The sequence below is a fragment of the Dipteris shenzhenensis genome, chromosome 3 (assembly GCF_047967505.1).
Source record: "Dipteris shenzhenensis isolate YYH24624 ecotype China chromosome 3, Dip_SZ_1.0, whole genome shotgun sequence".
Taxonomy (NCBI): domain Eukaryota; kingdom Viridiplantae; phylum Streptophyta; class Polypodiopsida; order Gleicheniales; family Dipteridaceae; genus Dipteris; species Dipteris shenzhenensis.
In genome coordinates this window covers 36599139-36614712 of record NC_141598.1, presented here as the reverse complement: position 1 = coordinate 36614712, position 15574 = coordinate 36599139, and the positions used below count along the sequence as shown (strand labels likewise).

Sequence of the window (15574 nt, the reverse complement as noted above, 5' to 3'; positions counted from 1 at the left end):
GAGAACTATCTAGGGAATTGAGGGCCTCTTGGATAGGTATGAAATAACGTACGTAATCTAAAGATTATCTATCCTTAGAGAAATGGCTGGGTGGAATAACAGAAAAGCCATCGCCCGTGATTATTTTAACGACAAGTAGAGATTTAGGCTTAGAGAAAAGACGAGAATAGACGAAGTCTTTTACATTTCGGTATCAGAGCAAGGCTAGAGGATGGAAGGGGGATTCGTGAAGAGATGAAGCGATGGAGCGCAAGGTTCCCGGAGGGTGACGGGAGGCTACGAGGAGATCGACGGAAAGTTGACGTTCTGAATGAGAGAATGGCCACCGTGGCCTACGAAGGCTGTTAGCGTGAGAAGAAACCCAGTCGCAGGTGACGGGTAAACGAAGATGTCGAATTCGAGCGGTCGTCGATACCTTTTGGAAGAGGGTCGTTGACGTGGATATTCGTCGGTGAAGGCGTAGGTGCATAATTTGACGTTTGCTTGGAAATCGACGTAAGGCAGCGCAGAGATTTAGGAGGTGGACGAGACTAGCGCAAAGTGGCCGTTGACGAAACTAGGCTATGCAGCTGGAAAAAAAAAAACTGATTTTGGAGCACAATGGTAGTTCACGTAACGTGAAGGCGTCACGTCGATCAACAACGGCATATTTGGTTTCATCTTGCTTGCTGTTCTACAGAAGCATCGGCTGCGAGGCATTCTAAGACCTTTGCACAGCCTAATTGGAAGGGAAATTGTACGTCTGGGAAAGAGTAGCTGGCATCGTCGCAAAGATCAGGGAGCTCTTTCTTTCCGTGCAGTTTTTTTTTTGTTTTCATATGGTCCTGTGATTTCTGCACTGTAGAAGAGAAAAAAAAACAGGAAAACGGAACAGAAGTGAAGGGTGTATATATTGGTTATTTGGGTTATTTATTTTATTTTATTTTTTAAAAAAAACCCCATCTTCCATTGTGAACCTATGGAAGCAGAAGGGCAGAATTCAAGAGTGAATCCTAGTGAGTCTAGAGTACAGTCTACACAACAAATATCACATCAGGCACCACCTACTTTGATTGGTAGGATTTCGATATTAGAGGATGCTTTACAGCAGATTATGAACCAGCAGCTTCAAGTGAATGCTGGTCAAAATGAGATCAGGGAGATGGTGCAAGCTTTGTCGGCTAGACCGTCTAGGATTGAAAAGGGCAAAGCTCCAGCAGAGCCAGAGCCCAGTATACATTCCTTAGAGCGCGCAAGGGTCAAAGTGCCTAATATTGCTAATTATAGACCGGAGAAGTACGCTGGTCGGATGACCGAGCGCAGCTCTGATGTGATCGAGGTTTGGTTACACAAGTGGGAAGAAGCCTTCGCCATTTGTGAGATTAGATCCGATCTAAAGAAAATCCGCAAGGCCACACACCTGTTTATTGAGGCAGCGGACAGATGGTGGATAAAGCAACAGAAGGATCAAGTTGCTCCAACCACCTGGGAAGGGTTTAAAGCTGAATTCAAGAAACACTTTCTTCCACCTGATGAAGAATCCCGAGCTTGGGATGCTTATAGAAATCTTCATCAGAGGAGTCTGTTAGTGGCAGAGTACACTGACAAATTCAGGGAATGTGTCATGAAAATAACAGACCCTCTCCCTATGTCGGTTCAGTTAAAAGACTATATCTATGGATTGAACGACAAGATCAAAATGGAAGTTCGGGCTAAGTATGTGACTACATTAGATGAATCTATAGCAGTAGCCCTGAACTATGAGGATGCCAGAGCAGATGCAACTGGCGGGACCTTCTCAGAGGTTAGTACCTTGTTTGTTATGTGTATCTGTTGCTAAGTTAGTGACGAGTGCACCTGATAACATCCTATCTAAGCCCGCAGCAACGGGGTATACGGCCTTTAATGATACGGTTAAAATGAAAGGGCATGTAGCCAGTCATGATGTCATTGTGTTGTTTGACTCGGCGTCAACTCACAATGTGATTAACTCCAAGCTCGTGAAGAGGCTGAAATTAAAGACAAGTCCATCTGACTATGCGTATACAGTCCGGATGGCAGATGGAAGTTCAACTGAAGTATGGGACCAAAGGGTTACCCAGTTGGAGCTTCGGATTCAGGACTATGCTGAGAAGCTTGATTTTGAAATGACCAAGCTTGCTCATGCAGATATAGCCCTGGGAATGGCATGGCATTCTAGGAAGAATCCAGCCATTGATTGGAAAAAGCACGTATATCAATTCCAGATGAATGATGTGCTTTATGTCTTGCGAGGTGAAAAAGATATACCTCAGGGACCGTTGGTTTCCGTGATGGAAATCAGAAAGGCTCAAGTAGAGTTTTTATTCCTTTGCACAGCATCGGTAGAGCCGGTGGATGATTCTTCGGCTAGCACTGATGTTACGCAAAGTGGTGAGATGGCCAAGCTGGCTAATCTTATAACATAGGAATTCTCTGAATGTTTTAGGGATAAACTACCTTATGGGTTACCTCCAGAGCGAAAAGTTCAGCATAAGATTGAACTGATCCCGGGGGCAGAACCTGTAAATAGACCTCCCTATAGAATGAGTTTGAGTACTTAGGGTTCATAATTACTCCACAGGGGGTAGAAATGGATCCGAAGAAAGTGGCTGCGATACTAACTTGGCCAATCCCTCAGAGTCTAACCGCGTTGCGATCATTCTTGGGATTTGTCCAGTTTTATAGAAGGCATATCAAAGGATATTCCGGAATAGTATCGCCATTGACTGATCTGACCTCAGATAAAGTACCTTTTATTTGGGGACAGAATCAACAGGAAAGTTTTAACACCATAAAACAAGCTGTGGTCTCAGGACTGGTGTTAAAAATAGTTGATCCCCAAAAACTGTTGTTCCTAGAAACCGATGCAAGTGGCATTGCGGTAGGAGCAGTTCTCCTTCAAGAGGGAAGGCCAGTAGCCTTTGAAAGCAAGAAGCTTTCTCCCTCTCAAAGGAATTGGCCAACTCATGAATTGGAGTTGTATGCAGTTATCCATGCTTTGAAAACATGGAGGCATTATCTGTATGGTTCAGAGTTTTATGTGGATGTAGATCATGATACTCTGAAACATTTTTGTAAACAGCCTGACTTGAGGGGCCGCCAAGCTAGGTGGGCAGAGCTCATGCAGGAGTTTAATCTGACGATTCGGTACCGAAGAGGAAAAGACAATAAGGTTGCTGATGCGTTGTCTCGCATTATGCACAACCTGAGTTTCACGGTATTAGAGAGTGCTCTAATGACCGAGATAAGAGAAACTCAAAAAGTGGACGAGTTTGTCCAGAGCTTCTGGCCTAAAGCTCATGGCATTGACTAGATAGTTCTGAGTGCTAAGGCCTAGGTGCACCTAAATGTGCAATAATGCCAAGGGGCAAGTGGTTTTAATGTGCCCCAAGAGAGGGGTAAAAAGGTGCACCAAGTGGAGAGGCTAAATTGATGACATTTGGCAAGGAGAACTATCTAGGGAATTGAGGGTCTCTTGGATAGGTATGAAATAACGTACGTAATCTAAAGATTATCTATCCTTAGAGAAATCGCTGGGTGGAATAACAGAAAAGCCATCGCCCGTGATTATTTTAACGACGAGTAGAGATTTAGGCTTAGAGAAAAGACGAGAATAGACGAAGTCTTTTACATCTTAACTCGAGCCCACTCCATCTCTGATAGATCTGGACTCCAACAAGAGCTGCCATACATACCTGCTGGTCATACCAAAGAGTCAAAAAGAAAAGTCTTGGGGGGAGAGAGAGAGAGAGAGAGAGAGAGAGAGAGAGAGAGAGAGAGAGAGAGAGAGAGAGATGTTTATTAATCTAGCCTCCAACAAGAGCTACCAAACATACCTGTTGGTCGGTCCAAAGAGTCCAAGAGAGGAGTCTTGGTCTATGAGAGAGAAAGAGAGAGAGAGAGAGAGAATTTTTTAAAGTCTACTAAAGACCGATGGGTCTATGAGACTGAAGAAAAAACTGATACAATGAGCAAAAGGGTAGAGCTACTAAGCGAGCATCCTAACCCATGCTAGAAAACTATGTAGACATAGTCAGTGATATCATAGTACATGTCCACCATAAACCTATGCAGCCATCCGTGCATCATCATCCTCATGTGGAGACACGGTCTAATCCAATACAATACAAAAGGCATATAGAACATCAAGATACACCCAACGGCAGACTAGGCAGTGCAGGCAAGAAGCCCGTAATGGATCGTTGTCTACTATCTAGATGAATAACCTGTCGTGCCCTCTTGGCCACTATCCGACGTATGACGAGCACCACTATAACCCCGATCGGCTGCACCCTAGGTCTGAAGAGAGAGGAGATGTCAGTGAGTGTGATATGTGCGTCTATCCTCTACCTGGGGTGTCGCATCTCGGTCTCAAGGTCTCTGCCTCTCTGCTAACCGTGACCTAAGGTACATGAGCCGTACGCACACACTTGGTAGAGATAAGTGATAGTCTGGAATGTCGCATCTAACTGCAGAGAAGATGCCCCGAACTCAACTTGGATGATCTGATGAGGGACAGATGGCTTGCTGCGTATCATCTGTGAGAGTAGAACCTGTAATCTCTCCACTCGAGTCCACTCTGTGTCGAAGAGGTCTGGTCCCCAACAAGGGCTACCATACATGCCCGCAACCTTGGTCTGCAGGTCCTGAAAGTGCGAGTGGAAGCACTGTCTCTCAAGCCGGGCCAAGGAAGAGACTCAGGCGGGCTTGCATCGCCGGTCTCATCATGAAGATAGGTCCTGAAAACAGAACTCCCAAGTATGTGTGATGAAACGATCTCAACTGGTGCCCCGTCAAAAGTAAACTGCTCTCTGTGTGCAACTGCTCTGGTTGAAGATCATAACCCTGGTTTTACCTAGGTTGACCCTTAAGTCATGAGACTCGCAAAAAGCTAGTAGTGCATCTACATGTCTCTGGAGCTCCTCAGCCCGCGCCTAGCTCCTCCCTCCACCCACACATCTTCTCCCAGTGCGCCCCTCAGCCCTCACCCGCTCAGTCCCTCCGCCCTCACCTACTGCCCCTCTCCCTCACCCACTTGTTGCTGCCCACACCCCACCCCACTCACCTCTCCCTCAACCACACCCTCACTCGCCTAACCACTTCCTTACCCTGACTTACTCTCTTCTCTGATGACAACCCTCCTTCTGACAATGGGGGAGCTCATCATGCCCCCACACTAAGACCTGCAAAAAAAACAAGGAAAAAGCTACAGGATAACAGCATTCAACTTTCGAAATGGAAAAAGGGGAGAAAGACAAAGACAAAATCAAGAAAGAAACCAATAGACACAATTAAAGCTCGAGGATGTGAATAAGCACTTAAATCAGAGTGGACTTGGAGTGGATAGCAACAACTCATAAAACGGGATCTACCTCAACTTCAGCCATGGCTTCATCTACTTCTTCATCTACAGACATACCCATGACAGGGGGTTCGCAACATTGACTTCCTCCTCTTCTCCCGCGACAGAGGAGTCGACACCGATCTCCTCTCTCTCTCCTTCTCCCGCTACAGTTACAATCTCCCCATCCACTCCATTACCAATGTCACCTACATCGGAGATGTCATACACTGTCCCACAGCTTCGACAGGAGGTAGCAGCCATCCATGCAGTCCCAAGGAGTACCCTAGTGGTCGAGGCACAGATCGTGAGTATGCAATCTGTAATCAATGAGACATTCAGATGGGTAGACGTGGCCAAACGGGAACCTGCGAAGGCAACCGTTTCGGCCACTCTCATGGAACAGCAGCAGAGAGCCAGTAAGGCTCTCAACATCAGAGTCTATGGTATTCCACGCTCTAAGGCTACATCGATGAGCGATGTGATTGCATTTGTGGCCACTACTCTTGGGGTAGTTGAGCATAGAATTAAGAGGGTATGGCGGATGGGTGGGGCATGGTTGACACGTCCGATCACGTTCGATACGTACCATTCGATATTAGTGCGGTACTAAAAGAACTAAAAAATATTGAGCATACGCTCGATGGTACATTCGATACAAAAAAAAAGAGAGATATATTTTAGAGTTTTAGAGTAAGGACAAGCTTTTCTTGATTCAATGCTTAGAAGATGTCCATGACTTGATTCTTGAAAGTTAAAACACAAACATTCTACATGTTGCATAGGTGCAATTTGCAAAACTTAAAAGGACCGAAGATATAACATGATTCATGATTCATATCAAAAGGATTGAAGATATATCATTACAAATAGTAGCGAGTCGTGACTCGTGACATAAAGTAATGAGTACAAAAAGGGGGACCAAGGTCTGACATAGATGCAAAAAGTTTTACAAAAAGCTTTACTACTACAATCAAGAGCCTAGGGCCTAGGTCACCCTCAATAAGAACATGGCCCTCCTCATCAAACTCCGGCTCTCTAGCCATAGGGGTGTCCTCAACAACGGATGTGGTTGATATGCTCCCGGAGCTGCGCCTCACATAGGTTCGGGGAGTCAATGGCACGAATGTCCTAATACGGGTTGTGGATGCTCTGGCACCCACGAGTGCCACCAACTGGAACGGTGACCCTTCTCCCAATGCGAGTGTGTGACACTCGTGGATCTGTCTCCTCCAGCTCTAAGTAGAGGTCCCTGAAAATCTAGTCCTACTCTAGATCGCGCTCTCTGGTGACACTTCTAAACTTATTTGCCGTCGATAGCTTACTCATCCACATTTACCTAAAAATTTAACGTGTGGACTGTAGTTAGAAGTTAAGACCTACAACTTACAAGTGTCAAGTGTCAAGTACCATTGTGTACAACTTATAAGTATGGAGAGCAAATATGAGTTTACAATATAGGAAGTTGAAAAGTCTACATGTCTAGCCATAGGCATCTCATGCATATTGCGTAACATACGCAAGTTAGCGCAGGAGGTAGAGAAGGGGAGAGAGGGAGAGGAGGCAGGGGGGAGGCGGGGGGAGCAACAGGTAGGGGGGAGGGGAGGGAGGAGGCAGCGTGCGGGGGAGGAGGCAATACGCGGGGGAGGAGCTGGCAGCAGCATGGGGGGGGCTGCAGCAGCGCAGGAGGTAGAGAAGGGGAGAGAGGGAGGGGAGTCGGGGGGAGGTGGGGAGAGCAGTAGGTAGGGGGGAGGGGAGGGAGGAGGCAGCAAGGAGGGGAGGGAGGGGGCAGCAAGGAGGGGAGCAAGAAGAAGGAGGGCAGCAGGAGGAGCGGGGAGCAGCAGCTGTTGATCACATGATGACCACCATTTGATAGGTAGGAAGGCAGAATGTCATTAGAGCTGCTCCTTAAATTGATGATCTCTTCATTTTGACCCTCATGCAATGCTTTAGGAAGATATGAGTCTTTATCAGAGGCCAAGTTCTCGTTCGTAAAGAGAGGGGGGGCCTTGAAAGCGGGATGCATGAGAGCAGCAAACCATGGATGGGTCATTTCATCCACTTCCACCTCTTGTTGACAAGAAAGAGGATGTCATTCCGCTTTGGTGTGGTATCCAAGATATCACTAGTGCCCAAAGAATAACAATAAGTTAGACTCGAGAGATTATTAGTTAACATTCAAAATCAAAGAAACAAGATTCGATATTAGGATTGTAGGTTTATAAGTTACCATGACGGACTAATATCCGTATCTAGAATGGTGGAGGCGCTAATCTCCGCAATGGCTTCTTTCATTTAGTGATGGAAAAGCCCTAGAGTAGCCCCCTCCATGTCCGACATGCATAATACCTTGTACAAGGGTGTAATGGCAATGGCAATGGCCTTCACCTCTTACCAAAAAGACTCTTTCAAGCAAAGCCGTTGAATGTCTTTAGCATCTTATTGAGTTGCACTTGAGTCTCCTTCAAGCCATTCGTTATATTCATCGACCATGATCGTCTTTTGAAGCTTGTTTTGAACGTCATAGAGCCGCTCAAGAAGTAGACACATAGCAGCAAATCGTGTCTATGATGGCTTCTTCAGCTCCAAGTCGGAGTAGATACGAAAGATGGCAAGAAGCTTGTTTTTGGAAAAGATGAAGCTCACAATGGAGCAAGCGTCACTCACAATGGTCTTTACCCACGGCAATTTACCTATGTCCTCCATGAGAAGGTTAAGGCAATGACTAGCACATGGAGTCCACACTATTGAGGGAAACTCCCCTTCAAGCATGCGACCCATGGACCTACGATTGGAGGCATTGTCCGATACGACTTGCACCACATTTGGGGGACCGACCTACATGACAAGTTTCAGCTTGTAAGATTCAAGAAGAAAAAGTAGATTTACTTATGGAGATCAAAGAATATAAAGACGCTCGCTACTACATGACTCTCAACTTACCTCAAGTATAGCATCCCAAATGTGACGATAGATAAAGGAGGTGGTGGTTTTTCTTCCCTTCTCTCCTGCATCCACACAACAAAGAAGTAGAGGGCAAGAGACAAGAATATTGATGATGCCTCTCTTCTTTCTATCACACCATCCGTCGAAGAGAATGGTGTGAGAATGGGAGAGAGAGAGAGCAAAGGTGAGAACAAGAGCAGGAGAGTGTGAGAGCTGAAAACGTAGTTGCAAAATAGATGAGAGAGTTACAACTGAATGGAGTGATGGGTTTTGTCTAAGTGAAAAAACCTTATCACTTCACTAACCATAGTTAGTGAGCTAACTGTGGTTAGAGGGAGAAACCTCTAAGTGAGGGAAAAGTGCCCCTAACCTACTTATTACATTACATTGGTCACTGCTCAATTATAGCAATAATTCTAACACCCCCCTGCAGTGCCAATGTCATGTACAAGGAAATGATCAATCACCAAAAGGAGATAAGTTCAGGGCACTGCGGAATGCCTCAAACTTTTCACGTAGAAGTGCTTTGGTGAAAATGTATGCAACATTGTCATGTGTTGACACATAGATCATGCTGATCTCTCCTGCATGCAACTTCTCTCTGACGTAGTGATAATGAACCTCAATGTGCTTCGTGCGAGCATGAAACACAGGATTCTTTGCCACTGCAATAGCACTCTGACTATCAGTGAGAATTGGAGAAGGACCCTCCAATGAAAGATGAAGATCAGCAAATAAACGACGTAGCCAAACATATTCAATTGTCGCTGTGAAAGCTGCCCTGTACTCAGCTTCACATGAAGAGGTAGCCACTGTAGGTTGTCTCTTGCTCAACCAAGAAATACAAGCTTTGCCCAAAAAGAAACAATTGCCACTTGTGGACTGCCTAGTGTCATAATCTCCAGCCCAATCTGAGTCACTGTAGGCATGCATCTGCAAGTCACCCCCCCTGGAAAACATCAAGCCAAAAGACTTGGTACTTCACAAATAACGGAAGATGCGTTTTACAGCCTGCCAATGCATAGTCTTTGGGCTGTGCATATATCTGCTCACCTGAGAAACTGCAAACTGAATATCAGGTCGTGTATTGCAGAGATAAATGAGGCATCCAACAGCCTAACTGTAGAGTGTGACATCAAATGATTCACCTGCTTCATGCATTGTAAGCTTCAGCCCCGGCTCCATGGGAGTAGCTATGGGCTTACAATCCTGCATGTTGAATTTGTCCAAGAGTTTTTGCACATACTTGGATTGAGACGTACCGATGCCACTTTGCTCTTGAGTGATTGGATCCCCAAATAAAAGTGTAGCAGCCCCAAATCTGACATGTCAAAAGTGGTCTGCATTTCAACTTTAAAATCTGCAATATTATCTTCATTTGACCCTGTGAGTTGTAAGTCATCTACATAAAGAATGATGACTAAAATATCCCCCCCATCCTTCTTGATGTAGAGGGTGCTTTCAGTTGGACTGTTGTGCAGCCCCTTGCTGGTCAGAAAGGCGTGAATCTTTGCATACCATGCACGTGGGGCCTGTTTCAGCCCATACAAAGCTTTATTCAGCTTGCATACCTAAAGTGCATTTCCTGAAATTTCAAAGCCTGGAGGTTGTTTGATATAAACCTCTTCCAACAAGTCTCCATTAAGGAAGGCTGTTTTTATGTCCAACTGATGAACATTCCACTGAAAATTTGCAGCCATTGCTATGACTGACCGGATGGTTGTCATTTTGGATGTAGGAGCAAAAGTCTCCTCATAGTCTATGCCCTTTTTTTGAGCATATCCTTTTGTGACCAGCCTTGCCTTGTACCTGTCAACGGTGCCATCTGGCTTTCTTTTAACTTTGAAAACCCACCGTGTACCTATGGCATGTTTACCTGGTGGCAAATCGACAACCTCCCATGTCTGATTTTTCTGAATGGACTGCAACTCATCATGCATGGCATTCATCCAATGCACATTATCATGTGCCTCTGCACATTATCATGTGCCTCTTCAAATGTCTCAAGTTCCTCCTCATCAAGAAGAGTACCTGCATAAGCTGGAGTATGGGGACTATGGAGGATGAGGGAGAGTATGGGGAGAAAGAGGAGGGAGAGCAAGAGAATGAGGAGAGGAGTAGAGAATGGAGAGGCTAGGATAGGAGAGTGGAGGGGCTAGAGTAGGAGAGTGGAGAGGGTAGGAGAGTGTAGGAGAGTGGAGAGGCTAGAGTAGGAGAGGATAGGAGAGTGGGTTGGGGAGTGGAGAGGCTAGAGTAGGTGAGTGGAGAGGGCAAAGGAGAATGGAGAGGCTTAAAAAGGGGCAGCTAGAAATGCCGTTTTGTCGTTTCAAAAACGGCTGGCATTTTTATTCCGTTTTGGCCGCATTTTCATTTCGGCCGCATGAAACGGAGTTTCGTGCAGCTATGCAGGGTACTGAACAGAGTGGTGGGGGGCGCATGGATCGAGTGGTGTGTGGGAAAGTGTGTAGCGCAACCTCATGGAGAGATCGCATGATCGAGGCAGTATGTGGTCTATGTCTCTGAGCAACTCGCCGAGGCGAGCGGAGTATGCAGGCCTAAGTGTGTGGTCTAAGTGTACGTCATGATAGGTAGTGTGGTCATGATAGGTAGTGTGTGTAACTGATGACGTAGTGTGTGATGTGGGAAGTGGTGTGAAGATACTACATAAAAGATAAGGATGATCTGCTCCTGGAGGCGGTGGTAAGACAGGGAAATCAATAATTTGTGAAGTGAAGGCAAGAGATCCCATGAGGTAGTCAACTACCATACTACGCTCGACCCCCCTCGTGGGAAAAACAAGTGAACCCACCCGAGGAGGGCCAACGACTCAAGCCATTTTAGATGACAAGATCATGTAATCTGCCCATATCTAGTGATGCATGTCCATAAGCTATGATAGGGGCATGCCTGTCTGCGGAGACTCAAGAACTTCCCAACCTTATCTATGTCAACATCTCACGAAAATCCAAGAGTGATACCTGGCATGTACCTGTCCTCGCGTTGAAGTCTCCAACAAGGACGACTTTCCCGCGGCTCGAAATATTCATGGTGTCTGGGTAGAGGGCTGCGTAGAGCAAGGTCTCAGTCTCCTCACGTAGATCCTTGGCGAAATATGAGGTCTCGGGGGAAAGTAAGAGACTATGATAAAAAGATCCTTATGGGCACGTCATCGGATCCGAACCCATAAGAACCTAGCGTGTGGAACTCGTTTGTCGACAAAGATCGTCCCAACCAGAGATGATCGATATAGGACTCCCAATCATTGGACTCCTTATGTCTCCCGGGTCTCATCCCGATACGCTGCCTCCCATGTGTAACCACTTACTATGGGCGAAGGGCACTCTCGGCTCTGGTGTGTCTCTGTGTAAAAGGCTATGTTGTATAATTCTAAGAAATTCTCTGGATCTAACCATAAAGTACCGTTGCAGTTCCAACTTCCAAACACTGCACATCAGGGTCTCCATGCTCTGAATCTCATAGACCCCACCCCCTCCGTGCGAGGGCCACCGGATGCCTGTCGGAGACCTATCAAAATCCATCTCTCAGAATACTACCCACTTCCCCTCCTTCCAGGTGATATCCCACTGATGTAGGAGGGTACGCCTCTCTTCCACCTAAAGGGGTGTAAGATCCTCGAGGAGAACATGGTCCCAGGAATCTGATGGGATTGTGGCCGTGAAGTGTGTATGGATGTGGTGTGAAGAGGGAGGGGGAGGGAGGCGAAAGGGCACGATGGGGGGACACCTGGAGTGTGGGTGTGGCAGGGCCTACTGAGAGGGGGAAAGATGGCTGAGTGAGAAGTAGGGGTGATAGGACGAGGCAAATTGTGTGTGTTTAGTTGTAGGATAATGGGTCGGGCTGAGAGGGGCTCCTACTAATCCAAACACACCTTAGCCCAAACTCGTACCACAAACTTGCTGTCAAGATTGAAGCATAACCTCAAACAGTGTGCCCCTTATTTGGTTATTGCAAATGGCATTCAAAAATGCATCTGACACCCTTTTTCTCTGCTCAAAAAGCATGCAAATCTCTATGTTTCTGCAAAACTCTGTCTTTCTGTGTTTTCTGCTGTTTTTCTGCTGATTTCTGACAGAAAATAGCTGACAGAAAGGTAGAAACTGATGGCCAAAACTGTCTCTGCAACTTTTTTACTTGGCCAGCACTAGAGCGTTTTATGAAACTCTAAAATCCTACGAAGCCATGTGGCACATTCTAAGCCGTTAGATGAACTGGCCTATTATTAGCTACTTACAATATACTTAGCAGCTGGCCAAGCATTCTAGTTTTTTTTTCAGAGTAACTGGATGGAATGACTGAAACAAACTACAGTTTGGTTAACTGGACCAATCTGGTCTGGTTAGTGTACTGTCTGTTTAGCTCTAACCAGGGTTAACTCAAGCTAACCAGAGATTTGCCACGTCAGCAGCTTGACTGGCTGCCATGTCAGCATCTGTGTCCCTTGCCACGTGTCACTGTCAGTGCCACGTTAGCACTTGCCACGTCCACTCTACAGCCTAGTGGCCACATCAGCACCTAAAATCGAAACCTTGCACAGAGGAAATAAGAAAAAATGATGTCCGGAATTCTCCGTGTGGCATCGCGCATCAACAGAGCTGCTCTTCCTGTTTTCTGTCCGTCACACCTGACGACCAAGGTTCAACGTGACCAGCGCCAGTCGCGATATAGCAATCATCTCTCAACAGATCCATCCGCGTCAATTGTTCGCACATGATCTGCTTCATTTCTCAAAACGCAGCTCAGACGCACGTCTGCTCCTCAAGCTTCGCCTTCATCCATAGAGATTCAGGCATCCCAAAATTCCCCGTCGAAATTCCCAGATATGCTTGGGCTTTCAGACTATTTCCAACAGTCCGGTTGGGCTATGACGACGTAACTCTGCTATGAAAGCCTAGTGGCCTAAACAGCGGTTCGTGTGCAGCTTCATACTAACTCAGGCAATCTCCTTATGCTCCCGTCACCAATACCAGCACAAGCAATTAATTTTGATCGTCACGCTTGCAACGATGCTTGGCTACATAAATCGCTAACCTTATTTGAAAATAGGGCCCGTCTACTAGCCGGCGATCCAAATCACGCACAACTCACAGACTGAACCATTTTGAGTACGAGTTCGTGCGTTGTGCAACCGTGGACCCGGCTGTACTAGGATCGTCACGTTCTAAGAAGAACATTGGAATTTGCCCTTTGATACCGATTAAAATCTTTTCCTCTATTAGCTGAACTATTACTGTTGAGAATTCATCATCTCTATGAAGAACCATCCTTCTCAAGAATGCAAATGTGCGCAATGCATGCAGAATTTGAATGCCAATTGGCCCTCCAATGGGTAAGAGCGCCCTCATGAGAGTACTTGTTTCTATTTCAACCTACATGCCAAGTGTGTGAGAGATGGTGGATGCATGCAAGGTGAATAAAGAATGCTACGTGAGATTCACAATGAAAGGGTAATACCCTTTCATTAATGTCCCTCGAGATCACTCAAGTTCCATCTTCCCATTTAGACCTACCCTTAGCCTATGACCCATGCATCTACCATTCAATGCACCTTAATGCACCCTTCCCTTCCTATTGCCCCTAGGACCTAGACACGTGTGTGCACATTTTTATTCACAGAATAAGTGTCACATGTCCAAATTCGATGCCGTCTGATGCAGTGCTTCCAGCTCGACTAGTCCTATCTACGGAGATGATCCACCGCCATAACAAATTGGTCGGTGTCCATCATGAATACAAATACATGTTACACCATTGGCATACAATCACGGATTAGTGATTTCTGTTGTCATGACAATCTCTCTCTCTCTCTCTCTCTCTCTCTCTCTCTCTCTCAGCACACTAGGGCTCGGGACAATCGTCGGGCTGGACCCCCCCGAAGGTCTTTATTCATATAATGAAAACGGAGTACAAGAGTGCAGCTCATGGCCTGCTGTTCATACATAAACATACGTAAAATCTTCTTTACAAAAGAGCTCTCGGCACATTTCTTTTGGCAACATGCCAAGTGTCAAAAATCTAGACTATCTCTAGTTACATGCCTCAAAGGGCAAGAGTCTAGGGTCTTCATAGCCCGTGGTCACATGTACACCTCCTGATTGTCCTCTGAGGTCCATGGCGCTTGGGTAATCAACCCCTCATAGTTCCTGCAACCATTAACTAAAGCGCACAACCATGGCACCCAGTAATGCTCAGCGCTTTGCATGCAAATAATAATCTATGGACTAGTCCTAGTCACTATGGGATTCCCCACCAAACAAACATGTGCACATAACATAAAACAAATTCTTTGGTCGACCGAGGTCAACCCTCTTGGTCGTCATTAAGGCACTTGACCATCAGTCGAACCAGCTTAATTATGGCCAAGTCTCTCCAACCGAGGTTGGCACATCTTGGTTAACTGAAGTTAACCCTCTTGGCATAAGCCAAGTCTCGTTAACCAAAGTCAACACTCTCTGCCGAAGTCAACGCCTTGGTTCTTTGGTTAACCGTAGTTAATCATCTTGGCCTAAGACAAATCTTCCTAACCAGGGTTAGGCTTACTTAGCTGGAGGTAAGTATCTTTGACCGAAGTCAATACTTTGACCAAATAAACATAACTTTTTGAACATAATTAAGTAAATGAATAACTCATTGATTATGATCAATAAATGGTCAACTAGAACTTTGACTTAGGAGTATTTACAGCTTGGTGACAACCGCAATACTGCAATGAGCAAGTCCAACTATCTAACACCTCCCGTGTGATAGTGACTTCTCAGTCACACAAGGACTAGTACTAGTTCTCCTAGTACTACACACAAACACATCACATCAACACCCCCCTTCAGAGCAAAGAGTGTGAAGACCCAACACGCAAAGAGTAGCCCTGGACCAGCTCAAGAATATTTATGCTACATCTACTAGACCTAAGCTGGAAGCTTCATCTGCTATGTTGCATGATCTATTCCTCTCTAAGGTGGTAGATGATGCTTAGTTCTATGTGTGTTGAATGCTCAGTCAATAAAGGTTCTCAGCCTTGAGTTGTCCCTCTAAACTGATTGTATTTGGAGGAATAAGAGGTACTCTGTCATGGGTTGTCACCCAAAAAATGAATGTATTGTCTCTTACTTTGGTTTGATGACACTGACCACCAAGGTCTCTTTGGCTGAAGTAGTGAGGTCAAGTTGATGAAGCAATTTGTTGACCAACCTCACACCAATAAGCGGTAGTGCTTTGTCATGCCACTCATCCCTGGCTGAAAGTGGTGTTGATGAGTCTTCACATGAGGAC

At 45.8% G+C, this 15574-nt stretch overlaps 1 protein-coding gene and 1 pseudogene across 1 annotated transcript in view; both read right to left on the bottom strand.

Annotated features, from left to right (window-relative positions):
* Positions 1-15574, bottom strand: part of LOC147903725 (RNA cytidine acetyltransferase 1-like) — a 92512-nt gene that overhangs the window by 61936 nt on the left and 15002 nt on the right. The gene's annotated exons all lie outside the window — the stretch shown is intronic.
* On the bottom strand, positions 657-8155 carry LOC147903726 (uncharacterized; annotated as a pseudogene).